At 39.1% G+C, this 19,444-nt stretch overlaps 1 long non-coding RNA gene across 3 annotated transcripts; it reads right to left on the bottom strand.

Annotated features, from left to right (window-relative positions):
• Window positions 1-942: 942 nt before the first annotated feature.
• On the bottom strand, window positions 943-18,828 carry LOC131230952 (uncharacterized). 3 transcript variants are annotated; one of them, XR_009164149.1, is made up of 3 exons: window positions 18,667-18,828; window positions 18,380-18,576; window positions 943-1,191 (listed from the first exon to the last, which is right to left on the bottom strand). It is a non-coding gene; the product is annotated as an uncharacterized LOC131230952 (long non-coding RNA). The 3 variants fall into 3 exon arrangements; XR_009164148.1 differs by having other exon boundaries at window positions 18,380-18,570; window positions 18,660-18,828; XR_009164147.1 differs by lacking the exon at window positions 18,667-18,828 and having other exon boundaries at window positions 18,380-18,653.
• Window positions 18,829-19,444: the final 616 nt, after the last annotated feature.

A 19,444-nucleotide genomic window follows, 5' to 3' on the forward strand; every position in this document is an offset into this window, starting at 1 on the left:
ATAGTCAACACTTTGGATTTTTTCTCTTTTTTTCTTTTTTGGGACGAGAAAAGCTTGAGCTTGCCTAGAAGATTTTGGGCTGGGTTTGGGTAGAATGAACTCTTGTCAGGCCCAGCCCATTGATAGACCTATCAGTATGGATGGAGCAAATCCCAAAATCACATTGATCTCTTGATCTTAACTATCTGCTTTTTCTTACGGAATTAGGATTATTCAAGGTGACTAACTGGATCATTAATCATCCATTCAGTTCAACTTCTTCAAAATGAAGCAGCTAATCTGGAGCGTCTGGATGGGTGTATGCCACATATTTGGTAGATGATTATTAATTACCTTTTGTTAAGGGGCTATGTGGTTGATGGTTTCTTATATTTATTGAATTGATAATTCCCTCAGTTTTATAAAAATCAAATTTGGTTCACAATTTTACAAATTTATTCACCCACTTCAATCAAAGAATTAATTAAAAAACCAGCTGAATTAAATTAGACTTCTTTTTTCGTAAACCCTAGCGTATCAAGACTACAACAACTTGGAGTTTTACCAGCGCTCGAAAGTGCTGCTAAAAACCCCTAAAAGCGCCAACAATTACAATAGTGGCGCTAACCAAGCGCCGATAAATGGGTATGTCGGGAAAAGTATTGTCGGCACTAGGTGAGTTTTATCGGCGCCTGTCTGAGCGCTAATAATTGTAGTTTTTCCCGACGTGAATAAGTGCCGCTAAAAGTTGCTCCGAGTGCCGGTAGAAGTGGTTTTTGAACACTTTTTCTCAAGAGAAAGCGCCGTCAAAATTTCTACACAAGCGCCGCTAAAGCTTTTGTATAGATTTGGTAGGCCCTAGCATGCCAGTAATTTTTTTATTATTATATATAATTCAATCGAAACCTGTATTTTTAAAGTATTTGAAACATAAAAATGATGCCATACAAATAAAACTAAATATTAAACAAAATTTATATTACTAAACAATAAAAAAAATATAAAATTTATTACAATACACATCTTTAATTTGATGAGTTGGCTAAAAAATATTAATGTTAATTGATAACTAATACAACGGATTTCCTTCACTTGAGGGTTATCGGGGGGGCTTATGCCATACAAATATCCTGCAATTTGAGTCCGAAGATCTGCTATGCAAATAAACTTCTTCAAAATGTTCTTGGGCATGATGTATGTGTAGCCTGTTTCCTGTAATCAGGAATTACTCACATACACTACCAAAAAATCTAGCAAAGGCTACGGACTTTGAAAGTTTTTGGGTACGGATTAAATCTGTAACAATTATGCTACGGATTTAATCCGTAGCTAAAGCCTAATTAATCTGTAGCTAAAACCTACTTCCTCACCAGAACCTTATTGAAATTTATAATGCTTAAGGGTCTCTATGAGGGCCATTGAAATATATGTGTTTGATCTAAGCCACCCATCAATTCTGATGTATAATTTCAGTCAATTAGCCCAAAAATTATGTAGATTAAAGGTATAAGTGGACCACACCATAAGAAATAATAAAAATTAAATTTCTATTGTTAATATTTGTGTAGTCTTCTTACAGCTTCGATCTGACACATTTTTTGTATCAAAACTTAAAATAGTATTTTAAAATTAATGGATGAAGTGGATAAATAAAATACATCATGGTGGGCCCACGGCCTAAAACCCAAAGTCTTTATGGGCCGTCCGTCACGCGCCCCTTCCAAAACGAAACGCGCGCTCTCAGTTCTAACTCAGTCCGCCCTTTTTTCATCCCGTGCATAGCAAACCTCCCAAAACCCATCTCTTAGTCTCTCTCTCCATCTCTCTCTCGCACTCAGCCTCTCCATCTCCCTCACCCTCTCTCGATCTCTCGCTCTCCCTCACGCACTCAGCCTCTCCATCTCAGTCCGCCCTTTTCTCCCGCGCGCAGCAGACCTCCCAAAACCCATCTCTCAATCTTTAAAACCCCCTTTCGCCGCAAGAAGGAGAATAAGGAGAACGAGAAGAAGATCTCTGTATAGGTAGAGCCATTTCTCACGGCCGCGGCAATCATCGAACACGATGGAAGCGTTTGGCTCAAAGTAAGACTTTCCCTCAGGTTTATTTTCCTTGTTATTATTTGTATTTTTTTACTGAAATCTGAGATGGGTTTTCTTTTGATTGCTTATGTGGATTGTAGAAGATGTTACCAGTCCAATAGGGTCTGGTTCCAATGCTTCGATGGAGATTTTTGATTGGGTGTTTGCTTGTTTGTTTAAATAGCTCATGAGATTTGGTGATTGATTGGATCTCTTGTTTGATCTGTAGGGAAACTCAGCCAGGTGTTGTTGATTTTGTTAGATTTGGGATGGAATTGCTCTGTTTTGATTTGCGTATTCGATGTGGGTTTTCGGTTTTTTATCACGTTGGATGATTTTTGGGATTGGTTTGAGGGGGGAACATTTATACATTTGATTTAGGTTTACCGTTTTAATCTAGGTTTGAGAAGATATCGGATGTGGGTTTTGTTTATTTTCGGGATTGGATTTGAGATTGCAGAGGTGATGTGTTTGTATCTTTCATTTTTCTATATTGATTAATGGATTTGCATTTCAGGGATAGTGACCTATTAGAGTATGATTTGTTTGGATAATATTGGGATTTTATTGGAATCTGCTACCTGACTTGTGTAGGCACACCGAAAAAGTTGCTTGTGCTGACGGAGAGCTGTGTAGGGAAAAAATCATCAGATCCACCCTGACCATTAGGTGTAGTCACATTTTCACCAAGGATCCTAAGAATCAGTCAAATCCAAGAGTTAGGCATGCTGCACCATAGGGAGCGGTGGAAGCATCCTGTACTTGGCCAACATGTGCTTGATGTTGGAAAGGTATTAAAAATGGGACTTTAAAATGATGAATATGCTGTGCCATGCTCCAGCCTTTTAATGAACTTAAATTTCCTGATTGATCTGCATGTTTTGTATAGTATGTGGCAAACCTTTATGAGATCCAAACTCTCATCAAGTAGGTTAGCCCTACCTTAGATGGTTCATATCCCAAAATTTAGTCCGATTGGACAATTCCAACCCTTGGCTTGGAAAAATTGAAATGGTCAATTTAACTTTGTTTGTCACTTCTTATAACCATATAATTTCTTTCCATAAAAGTTCTATTGAGATTGCTTGAGGGTTGCAAAATGGGGAATGGAATATTCTGTAGTTGTTGCAATAGTGAGGTACATCTGATTGCTTTATACATTTGAGTTCTTGAAATGTTCCGCTACAGACCTTAAACTTTAAAGATTTAATGGGTAGGTCAGTCCCTCACAGTTTGAAGCTCATGTTGGTTGTGCTTCTAAGCAGAAACTGTGAGTTATTGCTTCAATGTTTGATTCCTTAGTCCTGTACTCTCGAATATTTGGGTGACCTTTCCTTTTGTGTTTTGCCAGTTACCTACACATCTACACCCCCAATGGGTGTCTCTTCATGAATTATCGGTGCCCCTGTCTAAAGTTCAGAAGCTTTCTGCCACTGACAATGATGACCTTTGCACAATATGTGCAGATTTTGGAGATCTTCTGCTTTGTGATGGATGCCCCAGGGCCTTTCACAAGGTAAATGCTTTTCCCTCCTGTTAATGATTGCTTACCTTTCAATCTTGAATGCTATCCATCAACTTCTTTCTCATTTATTTTTGGTTTTATAAACTGGTAAGAGCTTATTTGTTAAATGAGGGTGATGTAGAGCTGTTGCTATTTATAGATTGGTGAACCTAGAAGTTTGAAGTTTGAAATTCTAGGGTTACTTTGTCAAAGGATGTTGTACTTGAGGGGTATATTTTGAACATGAGATAAGTGTAGTTTAATCATTTTCTATAATATTGTAAATATACATAACCTATAGGGCTCTTCAGTGTAATTACAAAATTTAGAACCCTGATTTGTATTCAAGATTGTAACAAGGGTTTTCAAGAATACTATGAGTCCTAGAAAAATAAAATTAGTAAAGTTCTTCTATCCAACTCTTTGATTTGATTCAGGTGATTACAATCATCTGTCCAGAATAACACTCCCTTTAGGCCATTGATTTGTATCCTCAATGTCACTTTTTGAGGTTTCACGTGGTCATAGATAGAATGCTAAAAACTTTTATGTAAAGGTTTTTGTTCATGTACATTTTGGAAGCTTGGGTTTTGGTCATACGATGCATCACAATTTCAGTGTGTTCTTTATAGGGTCTGAGATGCCACTTAACCACCTCTCATGATTTATTCAACTATGAGTTTTGTGTTGGTAAACTTCAACACTTCCAAATGTGACCACATGTACCTACTAAAAATAGTTATTGAAGTAAAGTAAGAAATGGTTCTAGTAGTTCAATGTAATAAGATAAGCACAAATTCATTGGTGCAAATTTGGATTCGGTTTTATGCCTTGAAACTTGATTCTTGTAAATGAATTTTGATATCTTGGGATGTGCTTGGCTGCTATGCTTTTGGACATTTGGCAAACCATCAGCTTGGCTAATATGCTTAAAAGTTAACTCTATCAAGTTGTTTGAATATTAGATTGATAGGCTTTTATTGGACATTTGAAATGAAAATATCCATGGTCTTATTTCAGAATTTAACTATCCATGAATGGGAAGTTAGGAATATTGTGCAAAATGGAAGCAGCATCGCTGTGAATGCTGGAGGGTTAAACATAGAGAGTGATAATGGGGTGGTTGGTAAAAGTGTAGTTGTTGGTGGAAGTGGGAGTGGTGTGGATCAAAACCGGTTTGCACAAAGAGAGGCTGCCCTAACCAAATTCCGACAGAAGAGAAAGGAAAGATGTTTTGAAAAGAAGGTAACTGGTTTTCAATTGTGTATTTATCTTTTCTATAAGGGAACATTTGATAGCTTAAAGAACTTGGGAAACATCAGCGGATTGCCTGAGATGCACCATGCCAAGAGGCTCACAGTATGATTTGCTTCAAACTATTTTGTCAATCCCAAATGTGATCACATGTACCTACCAATTGGCACATGTGAAACACTCAAACAATGCATCAGGTGGGTGTCACCATTCAACCAGGCCCATCATCAGGTCAGTTTATATATATCAGGCAGGCCACACATGTTTGTTGAATGTGGAATATCAGCAATTTTTGAGCTCTTAATTGTTCGTACATGTGTTGCCGCCTGATGAAGGATGGCCTAATTTTTGTGCCCATTATCTACAAGTTGCACTACCAAAAAAAGGATGGTAGATTTTGTTTTCTCCTTATATAGTAGACTTTATTTTTTCAAAACTTTGTTAACAACAACAACAAATACCTTGCTGGTGAAGGTGCGTCTCTTGTCAAGAATGCACATGTGTAGTTCATCAAACAATACATTATATGATATCGTGTGCATGATATTTATATTGTAATTTTCCTCATGTATTTTGCTTAAAATCCATGTTTATGCATGATTCTCATGCATTGACATGGATTAGGGCAAAAAAAGATCGAAATGGAAAATTTGAGAAAACAGGAGAGATTTTCTTTTATAAAGTAAGTATTTGGGACCAAGTGGTTATGTATTTGCTCCATTAAATTTGCTCAAAATTAATGGAGTAGACCCGGATGTGCGTCGGAGCTATTCGGATGAGTGGGGGTCCCTAGAAGGTGGGAACCGCTGTTATGACCATGATGAAGCTGTCCATTTCCTATGGATAGCATTGGAGGGACCTGGTCATTTGGACAGGTCGTGTTTATGTATTTGATCGAAATTAATGGAGCAGACCCGGATGTGCGTCGGAGCTATTTGAAAGAGCGGGATTCTCTAGAAAAAGGGAACCGCTATTATGATCATGATGAAGCTGTCCATTTTTTATGGACAGCATTGGAAGGGCCTGGCCATTTACGCTGGATGGCTGTGTTTATATCTGTATTTACAGGGACCATACCCTTAACCTAAACCAAAACCTATGACCTAAAACCTTAACCTATAACCTAAACCTCAACCTTAACCTAAACCTAAACCTTAACCTAAAACCTAAAACCTAAACCTAAACCTAAAACCTAAATGTATTCTCAAATCCCTAAACCTAAACCTACACCTAATCCTAATCTTAACTACCTAACCTAAACCTATACCTAAACTTGAAAACCCAAACATAAACTTGATCCCGAACCTGAACCCGATTTCCTGAACCTAAACGATAACTCATTCTCAAATCTAAAAACCTATAACCTAAACCTAAACCAAAACGAAAACTTATAACCTAAACCCGAACCCATTCTCAAATCCCAAAACCTATAACATAAACCAAAAACAAAACCTATAACCTAAACCCGAACCCATTTTCAAATCCTAAAACCTATAACCTAAACCTAAACCTTAACCTAAACCTATAACCTATAACTAAAACCTATAACCTAAACCCGAACCCATTCTCAAATCCCAAAACCTATAACCTAAACCTAAACCTTAACCTAAACTTATAACCTATAACATAAATCAAAACCTAAACCTAAACCTAAAACCTAAACCTATAACCTATAACCTAAATCAAAACCTATTACTTTTCCCTAAACCTTAACCTAAACCTATAACCTATAACCTGAATCAAAACCAAAAGCAAAACCTAAAACCTAAACCTATAACCTATAACCTAAATCAAAACATATGATCAAAACCAAAACCAAAACCTATATCCTAAACCCAAACACATTCTCAAATCCTATAACCTAAAACCTAAACCTAAAATCTATAACCTAAACCAAAACCTATAACCTAAACCAAAACCAAAACCTATAGCCTAAACCCGAACCCATTCTCAAATCCAGAAAACCTATAACCTAAACCTAAACCTTAACCTAAACCGTTAACCTGTAACCTAAATCAAAACCTATAACCTAAACCAAAACCAAAACCTATAACCTAAACCCAAACCCATTATCAAATCCCAAAACCTATAACCTAAACCGAAACCAAAACCTATAACCTAAACCCGAACCCATTCTCAAATCCCAAAACCCAAACCTAAACTTAAACCTAAATCTAAACCTAAAACTTAAACCTAAACCTATAACCTAAACTCAAATCCCTAAACCTAAACCTAAACCTAATCCTATAACCTAAACTCAAATCCCTAAACCTTAACTTATAACCTAACCTAAACCTATACTTATAACCTAAAACTATTCTCAAATCCCAAAGCCTATAACCTAAACCTAACCTTTCCCTAAACCTATAACCTAAACTCAATTCCCTAAACCTAGACCTAGACCTAAACTTAAACCTATAGCCTAAACTCAAATCCGTAAACCTTAACCTATAACCTAACCTAAACCTATACTAATAACCTAAAACTATTCCCAAATCTCAAAACCTATAACCTAAACCTAAGCTTTCCCTAAACCTATAAGCTAAACTCAATTCCCTAAAGCTAAACCTGCACCTAATCTTAATCTCAACTCCCTAACCTAAACCTAAACATAAACTTGAAAACTCAAACTTAGACCCAATTCCGAACCTGAACCCGATTTCCTAAACCTAAACCATAACCCATTCTCAAATCTAAAAACCTATAACCTAAACCTAATCCAAAACTAAAACTTATAACCTAAACCCGAACCCATTCTCAAATCCCATAACCTATAACCTAAACCAAAACTAAAACCTATAACCTAAACCCGAACCTATTCTCAAATTCCAAAACTTATAACCTAAACCTAAACCTAAACCTAAACCTTAACCTAAACTTATAACCTATAACATAAATTAAAACCTAAACCTAAACCTAAAACTTAAACCTAAAACCTATAACCTATAACCTAAATAAAAAACTATTACCTTTCTCTAAACCTTAACCTAAACTTATAACCTATAACCTGAATCAAAACCAAAACCAAAACCTATAACCTAAACCTATAACCTAAATCAAAACATATAATCAAAACCAAAACCAAAACCTATATCCTAAACCCGAACACATTCTCAAATCCTATAACCTATAACCTAAACCAAAACCAAAACCTATAGCCTAAACCCGAACCCATTCTCAAATCTAGAAAACCTAGAACCTAAACCTAAACCTTAACCTAAACCGTTAACCTATAACCTAAATCAAAACCTATAACCTAAACCTGAACCCATTATCAAATCCCAAAACCTATAACCTAAACCGAAACCAAAACCTATAACCTAAACCCGAACCCATTCTCAAATCCTAAAACCCAAACCTAAACCTAAACCTAAACCTAAAACCTAAACCTAAACCTATAACCTAAACTCGAATCCCTAAACCGAAACCTAAACCTAATCCTATAACCTAAACTTAAATCCCTAAACCTTAACTTATAACCTAACTTAAACCTATACTTATAACCTAAAACTATTCTCAAATCCCAAAACCTATAACCTAAACCTAACCTTTCCCTAAACCTACAACCTAAACTCAATTCCCTAAACCTAGACCTAGACCTAAACTTAAACCTATAGCCTAAACTCAAATCCCTAAACCTTAACCTATAACCTAACCTAAACCTATACTTATAACCTAAAACTATTCCCAAATGCCAAAACCTATAACCTAAACCTAAGCTTTCCCTAAACCTATAAGCTAAACTCAATTCCCTAAAGCTAAACCTACACCTAATCCTAATCTCAACTCCCTAACTTAAACCTAAACATAAACTTGAAAACTCAAACTTAAACCCAATTCCAAACCTGAACCCGATTTCCTAAACATAAACCATAACCCATTCTCAAATAAAAAAACCTATACCCTAAACCTAAACCAAAACGAAAACTTATAACCTAAACCCGAACCCATTCTCAAATCCCAAAACCTATAACCTAAACCTAAACCTATTCTCAAATCCTATAACCTATAACCTAAACCTAAGCTTTCCCTAAACCTATATGCTAAACTCAATTCCTTAAAGCTAAACCTACACCTAATCATAATCTCAACTCCCTAACCTAAACCTAAACATAAACTTGAAAACTCAAACTTAAACCCAATTCCGAACTTGAACCCGATTTCCTAAACCTAAACCATAACCCATTCTCAAATTCAAAAACCTATAACCTAAACCAATAACCTAAACCTAAACCAAAACGAAAACTTATAACCTAAACCCGAACCCATTCTTAAATCCCAAAACCTATAACCTAAACTAAAACCAAAACCTATAACCTAAACCTGAACACATTCTCAAATCCCAAAACCTATAACCTAAACCTAAACCTTAACCTAAACCTATAACCTATAACCAAAACCTATAACCTAAACCCGAACCCATTCTCAAATCCCAAAACCTATAACCTAAACCTAAACCTAAACCTAAATCTTAACCTAAACCTATAACCTATAACATAAATCAAAACCTAAACCTAAACCTATAACCTATAACCTAAATCAAAACCTATTACCTTTCCCTAAACCTTAACCTAAACCTATAACCTATAATCTGAATCAAAACCAAAACCAAAACCTAAACCTATAACTTATAACCTAAATCAAAACATATAATCAAAACCAAAACCAAAACCTATATCCTAAACCCGAACACATTTTCAAATCCTAAAACCTATAACTTAAACCTAAAACCTATAACCTAAACCAAAACCAAAACCTATAGCCTAAACCCGAACCCATTCTCAAATCCAGAAAACCTATAACCTAAACCTAAACCGTTAACCTATAACCTAAATCAAAACCTGTAACCTAAACCAAAACCAAAACCTATAACCTAAACCCGAACCCATTATCAAATCTCAAAACCTATAACCTAAACCGAAACCAAAACCTATAACCTAAACCCGAACCCATTCTCAAATCCCTAAACCTAAACCTAAAACCTAAACATAAACCTATAAACTAAACTCAAATCCCTAAACCTAAACCTAAACCTAAACCTAATCCTATAACCTAAACTCAAATCCCTAAACCTTAACTTATAACCTAACCTAAACCTATACTTATAACCTAAAACTATTCTCAAATCCCAAAACCTATAACCTAAACCTAACCTTTCCCTAAACCTATAACCTAAACTCAATTCCCTAAACCTAAACTTAGACTTAAACCTAAACCTATAGCCTAAACTCAAATCCCTAAACCTTAACCTATAACCTAACCTAAACCTATACTTATAACCTAAAACTATTCCCAAATTCCAAAACCTATTACCTAAACCTAATCTTTCCCTAAACCTATAACCTAAACTCAATTCCCTAAAGCTAAACCTACACCTAATCCTAATCTCAACTCCCTAACCTAAACCTAAACCTAAACTTGAAAACCCAAACTTAAACCCAATCCCGAACCTGAACCCGATTTCTTAAACCTAAACCATAACCCATTCTCAAATCCAAAAACCTATAACCTAAACCAAACCAAAACCAAAACTTATAACCTAAACCCGAACCCATTCTCAAATCCCAAATCCTATAACCTAAACCAAAACTAAAACTTATAACCTAAACCCGAACCCATTCTCAAATCCCAAAACCTATAACCTAAACCAAAACCTATAACCTAAATCAAAACCAAAACCTATAACCTAAGCCCGAACCCATTCTCAAATCCCAAAACCTATAACCTAAACCTAAACCTATAACCTAAACTAAAACCTATAACCTAAACCTAAACTAAAACCTATAACCTAAACCAAAATCAAAACCTATAACCTTAACTTGAACTCATTCTCAAATCCCAAAACCTTTAACCTAAACCTAAACCTTAATATAAACCTATAACCTATAACCTAAATCAAAACCAAAACCCGAACCCATTCTTAAATCCAAAAACCTATAACCTAAACCAAAAACAAAACCTATAACCTAAACCCGAACCCATTCTCAAATCCCAAAACCTATAACCTAAACCTAAACCGTAACCTAATCTTATAACCTAAACTCAAATCCCTAAACCTTAACCTATAACCTAACATAAGCCTATACTTATAACCTAAAACTATTCCCAAATCCCAAAACCTATAACCTAAACCTAACCTCTCCCTAAACCTATAACCTAAACTCAATTCTCTAAAGCTAAACCTACACCTAATCCTAATCTCAACTCCCTAACCTAAACCTAAACCTAAACTTGAAAACCCAAACTTAAACCCAATCCCGAACCTGAACCCGATTTCCTAAACCTAAACCATAACCCATTCTCAATTCCCTAAAGCTATAACCTATAACCTAAACCTAAACCTAAACCTAAACCTAAACCTAACCTAAACTTATAACCTTTCCCTAAACCTTTAACTTAAACCTAAACTTAAAACCTAAATGTCACGCCCCCAACCCGGAAATCGGATTCACAGGAATCACGATTGCCAAGTCCGGTGCCGACAGCCTCCATAGTATCCCATTCTCGGCTCCTAACATCCATACGCCAGATTCCGATCTTGGGATCCTACAAGGAGAATTTTTTTTTATTTTTATTTTTTTACAGTTAACTCATAAGAAGCATAACCACAAGATTACCCAATTCACAAAGGCAACATCATCATCACATATCCACTAATATAATCATTTGAGTACAATGCTGAAAAGGAAATACATATATCGAAATCAAAGCTCCAGAAGACAACTGCACGCTCCAAGTTCAATGCTGCTGCAACCTAAAAACACCTGCACGCATCTATCGTGCATAAGCTTATAGAAAGCTTAGAGGGTAGTGAAAGTGTGTGCACAAGGTAAGTGCCAAGTATACAATACAATACCATAAATCAGATAATGGAATAAATAGAAATACTGACAAGATACAATATCAGAGTAAGCAGAATTATACTGGTATGCCCATGAGTCATACGATATCAGAGTAAGCAGAATTATACTGGTATGCCCATGAGTCATACGATATCAGAGTAAGCAGAATTATACTGGTATGCCCATGAGTCATACGATATCAGAGTAAGCAGAATTATACTGGTATGCCCATGAGTCATACGATATCAGAGTACGCAATTCAGATCAGCCATATAAATGAGGAGTCAAAGAGAGCCAAATATCAGATATCGATGGTACAATGCAAGACGTAAATCCTGCTAAGTCCGTCTAGGCCATATAAATGCAGAGATATAGTAACCCAAAATGTTAAGTACAGCGGATGCAATGTAATATACGGTGCGAATGTAATGACCATGCTGGAGTGTGAAGTCAGGATGATAGTACGTAGTATCGCAAACTACGGGGTCCACCACAAAGGACTTCTATCCAAACCAGTCCCATACCTAAATTTGGATAGTCAGACTCAATGTAGTAAACTCCTAATCTCAGGTTAGTCGCGCGCCCAACCGAAATCCTGGTCATGCGAAGGTACACGTAACAAATAATTACGCACCACCAGCCCGAGTGGATAGGGAATGAATGAATGAATGAATATGCAATTCCTGCTCAATAAGTCCACATATCAGTACGGTTACTCTCTGGGATCATCACCGGGGTCTATTACACTCCAAACCAGATTGCCGCCCCATCGCGCGCAATAAGGTGAGTGGAAGAGACCTCACTATCCGCCTGCCAATATCGGGCCCGGCTCGTCGATAGCGGACCCATTCCTCGAGCTGGTCAGACTCAGCCTAGCATTGCCCCCTCCTCTCGGGCAGGTAAGGCCGCACCCCCTTCCAACCGACCACGACACAGTGGGAGACGCGGCCTAATGGTATACGGCCCTCATGCGCTCATGCATCCACTCGGTCTAGACGTTGGAGCAACCTCTGGAACCAAGAGGGTTTAGGGACTTTCACCCAGGGATATCTATAGCACCCCATGTAGAACAAATTTTCGGTGTCCCATCTGGCCATCCACGATATGCCTGTGGAGGCTATGACCCTGATGTCGCTAGGGCGTACAGTAATCATAATGCAAGATGCATGAGTCATACAATCCCGTTATGCATCAATCTTGCGCATACCGTGCGCTCATGTGAGATAACCTCCGCCTATCAGGGAGTCTCATAACATCATGCTCAATGTATATACAAATATCAACCACACCTCATAACAAACATGCAAATGATGTGTATGGGTAGATACCATGATGCTATGCTGTCACATACTCGTAATCGGCATCAACAATCAATCTCGACAATGTGGACATTTAACCAGCATTGCCCTCGAGGAATGACCTATATAAAGCCTAATATATAGTAGACTCATGGCCTCATATAAGGACCTAATATACAATACCATGGGCCTTACTCAAGGGCCACATATACACAACAGGTGGGCCCTGCTCATGGGCCTCAAATACATGACATGTGGGCCCTACACATAGGTCATGAATACATCAAACGCGCCATACATCATGGGCCTAATACATATCACAATGGCCTTGCCCATGGGCCACAAATACACAACAATGGCCCTTTCCCATGGGCCATGAATACATCACAGTAGGCCTCAACTACGGTTCGCATATACATCATATAGGTCTTGACAATCGGAATCAACACTCAGAATCAGCCTCAACAATTGGGGTCGGCCTATACAATCGACCTCGACAATCGGAATCGGCTTCGATACTCGACTCAACAATCGGGATCGATCGATAATCAGAATCGGTAAATCGGTCACGATAATCAGCCTCGATCGCTAATCAGAATCGACAAATCGGTCACAACAATCGGATAGATCGACAATCAGAATCGGTAAATCGGTCACGATAACCGGGATCGATCGATAATCAAAGTCGACAAATCGGTCACGACAATCGGATTGATCGATAATTAAAATCGGCAAATCGGTCACGATAATCGGATCAATCGATAATCAGAATCGACAAATCGGTCACGACAACCGGATCAATCGATAATCAGAATCTGCAAATCGGTCACGACAATCGGATTGATTGATCGATAATCAGAATCGGCAAATCGGTCACGTCAATCGACAAATATGCCACAACAATCGGGATCGATCGATAATCAGAATCCGTAAATCAGTCGCGTCAATCGACAAATCGACCACGACAATCGAGATCGATCGATAATCAGAATCGGTAAATCGGTCACGACAATCGGGATCGATCGATAATCAGAATCCGCAAATCAGTCGCGTCAATCGACAAATCGGCCACGACAATCGAGATCGATCAATACCCAAAATCGGCAAATCAGTCACGATATCTGGCCTCGATCGCCAATCGATCAATTGGTCATGGTAATCAAAATCGATCAATACTCAAAATCAGTAAATCGGTCACGATATCTGGCCTCGATCGCTAATCGGTCAATCAGCCATGATAATCAAACTTGATCGATACTCAGAATTGGCAAATCGGCACCGACGAGAATGACCCAACAAGGCCTAAGGGAAGGTCACAATGAGGACATCTAACCGTCATTGCCTATCAAGGTGGACATTTAACCAACATTGCTCCCAAGAAGTGGCCCATACAAAGGATTCACACACAACGCAATGGCCATACATACCTCGCATTGGGCCTCAACCCTGGGCCTCGAATACATCACAATGGGCCTTGCCCATAGGCCATGAATATGTCACAAACCCCGCCTATGGACCTCAAATCCACAATAGGTGAGCCTTACACATGGGCCTTACATGCATCAAGTGGGCTTCATCAATGGGCCGCACTAATGGGCCTTATACACATCAAGTGGGCTACATCATTGGGCCGCACTAATGGGCCTTATACACATCAAGTGGGCTACATCATTGGGCCGCACTAATGGGCCTTATACATATCAAGTGGGCTACATCATTGGGCCGCACTAATGGGCCTCAAATATACCAAAATGAATCACATCGGAAGATCATCTGGACCATATCACAATTAGCAGTGGAGATAATGATTTTTCACGGTTAAACAATTCACAGGGCCCATCATAAAGTTTATTCTCCATCTAATCTGATCATAAGGTTACAAAGACCTGGATTAAGAAAGAAGATAAATTTCATATTGATCCAGAACTTCTAGGATCCTTAAAGGATTTCAATGGTGGACGTTCAATCTCCACTGATTTATGTAGTGTGGTCCACATGATATAAAGGATTTGCCTCATTTTTATTTCTTTTCCAATCCTTAAGATGAGCTTGCCAATTGGATAGACGGTATGGATTAAGCCCACATATCACGGTGGGCTCCCTGCAAATAGACTAACGGCGTGGATTCCATCCACTCATCAAGTGGGTCCCATGAGGTGGAAGGTTTGGGATAATACATCAAGGTGGGCTCCACACAGCACCGTCCAGATCTGGACGGTGCAAAGACAGGATACATGTGTGAGGTAGGGGCCCATGGCACTAGCCGACGTCACCACACAGCTTATATAGCTGGTGTGGGTACTCCAGCTAATCAGCTCCTAGGTGGGTCCACATGTGTGGGACCCACCAGCTGTGGATGGACGGCGTAGATATAAACGCATACATCAAGTGGGTAGGCCCACCGTCCAGCCCATCTGGATGGCAGGATTAGAACATATATTTCATAAGGGGGGCCACAGATGTACGGTTGAGATCTAACACATCTCATGTGGGTCCCTCACGTGCTGAAAGAAAATGCAGCAACACGCTGCAGGTGTGAGACGCGTGTACCACCAATCTGTTTCCAAGAGGGTGGGTCCCTCGTAGGACCCACCATATATATACATATGTTATATATATTTATGTACTATAATATTATATTATCAATAAAATAATGTATATTTTATTTGTTTTTACCTTACCCTTTTTTTTTTGAAAGGAGCTAACGTCCAGACCGCTGGACAATCTGTTAAAAACAGATGGACAGCGTTGATGAAATGCGATCATGGTGGGGTCCACCGTCCCAGCTGGACGGCTGAATGAAACACATTCATCAGGTGGGTCCACACGTGTGGCCACCTGCAAAATGAACTGGTATTTGTGTTCTCCATCCAGCGTCCAGGCAGGACGGACGGTCTGGATATCATATGCGTGGCATGTGGGCCCCAAAGTCGCTGGCCATAAATGATTTGGAAGGATGGATGGACCGTGTAGGTGCAATACATACGTGTAGGGGGGTCCATGTGCTGGATGCAGCACTGCATCAGGTGGGTACCACTGTCCAGGGGATCTGGACGGAGTAGATGATCATATACATCACAGTGCGTCCACCCTTTGGACGGTCAGGATCAGGCGGGCCCGTGGCCAGGATAAAATGGATGGACGTGTGGATGTGGGACACACATCATGGTGCGTCCAGCACACCCACATCAAGGTGGGTCCACCCGATGGTCCACCAAAGCCTTGGATCAACTTGATATTTGTATTGTCCCTCCTCCAGGCTTGTCCAAATGGACGGCCGGCCATGGTGGGTCCCGCAATCTGATGGTGTGGATCAAACTCATCATGGTGGGCCACACAAACACACATCATACAAAAGGCAAAAGAGGGAGAGAGAGAAAGAGGAAAATAGAGAGAGAGAGAGAGAGGAATCAGATGGTGGTGGAGGGACCCCAACACTATGGGCCCTCCACTTCTTACTACACAAACATCAAGATGGGTCCCACCACAAGTGGGCCCTCAAATCACAAAAGCAAACAATAAAATCACCCACCTTAGGATCTCCTTCTTCATTCTTCCACCAACGCGTTGTAGAGCTTCAAGGGAACAAGATTCAACGGTTGAGATCGATTTTAGAGGTTGGGATTGGGTGATAGGAAGGTGGGCCATACTACTCCCTCCCATGGAAGCCATGGACGTGAGTTGCTCCCATGGAGCTTGAGAGAAAATGAGAGAGAGATGAGAGAGAGAGAGAGATGATGGGAGAGAAGTAATGGTGAGTGATGTAAGTGGTACTTTCTTGTAAGAAAATGTTGACTTTTGGGGAGGGTAGTTGTACTTGGGGATGGGTGTGAGTGATGATGAGTGATGGGAGTGTACTTGACATTGATGTGATGGATTCTCTTGGGATTTACAACGCGCGGCGTTTTCCTTGAACTGAACATGGGCCCACATCTCCTGGCCCGGGTACCGCCTCGGCGCGCGAGACACGGCATCGGAACCGCGACGACAGTGCGGTCGCAGTGGTACAAGTCTTGGGTTGAGTCGACTTGGGTTGACGGCATGTGATGCAGGGTCGCGCGTAAATATCGGTTAAGGGTCGAAGGTTGCCGAAATTCGATCGGAAAGATCGCGGAAGTCTACGGAACGGTGCGGGTTGGGATACGGGTCTTACACTAAATGTATTCTCAAATCCTTAAACACAAATCTACACCTAATCCTAATCTCAACTCCTTAACCTAAACCTAAACTTGAAAACCCAAACCTAAACCCGATCCCGAACCCGAACCCGATATCCTAAACCTAAACCTTAACCTATAATCAAGTTCCCAAAAGCTATAACCTATAACCTAAACCTAAACGTATAACCTATAACCTAAACCTAAACCTTAACCTATAACCTAAACTTAATTATAACCTATAGCTTAACCTTAACCTAAACCTATAACCTAGACCTAAACCAAAACCTATAATCATATGGTGAGACCATTTCTTTTGTGTCAATTTCATTCCTCTTTGATTTTTTTTAAAAATTCATTAAGAAAAAAGTGTTTATACGTGATGCACTTCTTTCACTGTCTTTCTTTTCCCCATTGGGCATTCTAATTTATGAATGACATGACTATTTGTAGAATGATGGAATATACGAAGCTGTTGAAATTTCAGGGTGAAGTCGAGCACATTTCTCTAATGAAGCCAAAGATTTGTATTTTCAGCATTATTGTAATTGTAATTGTAATTGATTGAATGAAGGATTGTAATTGTAATTGATTGAATGAAGGATTGTAATTGAATGAATGAATGATGTAATTGATTGAATGAAGGATTGTAATTGAATGAATGAATGATTGTAATTGAATGAATGAATGATTGTACAGGTGGTAATTGAATGAACAAATGATTTAATTTTTCAATGTACAAAATAGCTACGGATATTGACCGTAGCCACTAATCAGACAGGTGTAGCCTTTTCAATTTTGGCATATTGCCATGGACTTTCAGCTACAAATAATATCTGTAGCTGTTTGAAGTTTTTGCTACAGATATAATTGCTACGGATTATATCTGTAGCCACTAATCAGACAGGTGTGGCCTTTTCAATTTTGGCCTATTGCTACGGAATTTCAGCTACAAATAATATCCGTAGCTGTTTGAAGTTTTTGCTACAGATATAATTGCTACGGATTATATCTGCAGCTATTTAACCTATAGCTATGGATTAAATCCGTAGCCATAGGTTCTAGACCTATTGTTATGGCACCTACGACGACGGTCGTGTTACGGACTAGCTACGGACTAGCTACGGACTAAAATCGTAGCCATATGTCTATGGCTACGGATTTTATCCGTAGCCTTTGCCCCCTTTTTTTGGTAGTGATAAGTTCAGTTTCTAGAACCTTGAAAGTTAAAAAGTGCATACAATGGAAAATAGCCATAATTATTTACCTTAATGTCCTCAGTGTTTACATAAATATGATTGACTCTAAGATATAGATTCGTCGCTGAGATTGCTTACACACGCCAATCAGTTTTAGAACCAAATGCTGCTTGCTCATAGGGGCTTGTTGTGGTGACAATGAGTTCATCGCCATGCACAATTGTTGTCCTTGTTGTGACTGCTATAAGTTGGCTTGCTTCTTTCGCTTGCACATGAAGATTTGCAAAAGATTATTAGCCAAGTGAAACCGGCAAAGAAGCTTCTCAGCTTGCTAGACTTTTATTAAACACATCACCTGCTTCTCAATCTCCGTAATCTATTGCCTATGTTGTGAAGGTGGAGTTATCTCAGCCCCCAGTATTATATCACGAATTTCAGACTGTGTCAGTGCCGAGGTGTTTATATTATTCTTCTTAGCATAATCTAAGAGTATAAGATCTCTCAGAGCAACCTCAACCTACATTGAAGGAGATATTAGCAACTCTCATTGTAACGCCCTGAAATTCGGGGGTCGAGCATAACTCAGCTCCCGAGTTCCAAAACATCACTTATGCAACATAATTAATGAATGATGTATGTTGACTGTATTAGCACATAAACATGGGATAGATTAAGCCAAAACGCAGATATGATTCAGGGATAAGTGAATAAAGCAAGCGGAAGACTTATAGTAAAATATGTGTACAAGTGTAAGTCCCTGAATTACATATACAACCAGATCGTGTAAAAGTGTTATTTATCAAAATTATAAGTACAAGTTACATCATTTCAGTTCCCAAAATAGTAATCCCATAGATCCCGCACAAGATCGAGGCTCGCTAGAACCCGTCAGAGCATATAGGAGAAGGCGGCCTCGTCGTCATCCGGCTCCCGCTCTGCCTCGACGTCACATCCACATCTGCAACATCGGGGCCTAAGACAGTCTGGTGGGTGTGAAACACCGCCCCAGAAATGTGGGAGTGAGTGATCAACTCGGTGGAACAATAAGGCACTGGGTTAACATGTTATCAATTCAATCAAACAGTAATGATAAAGCAGGACAAGGAAATAAATCCTAAGTACTCTTGTTAATG

Source organism: Magnolia sinica, chromosome 17 (genome assembly GCF_029962835.1).
Source record: "Magnolia sinica isolate HGM2019 chromosome 17, MsV1, whole genome shotgun sequence".
Taxonomy (NCBI): domain Eukaryota; kingdom Viridiplantae; phylum Streptophyta; class Magnoliopsida; order Magnoliales; family Magnoliaceae; genus Magnolia; species Magnolia sinica.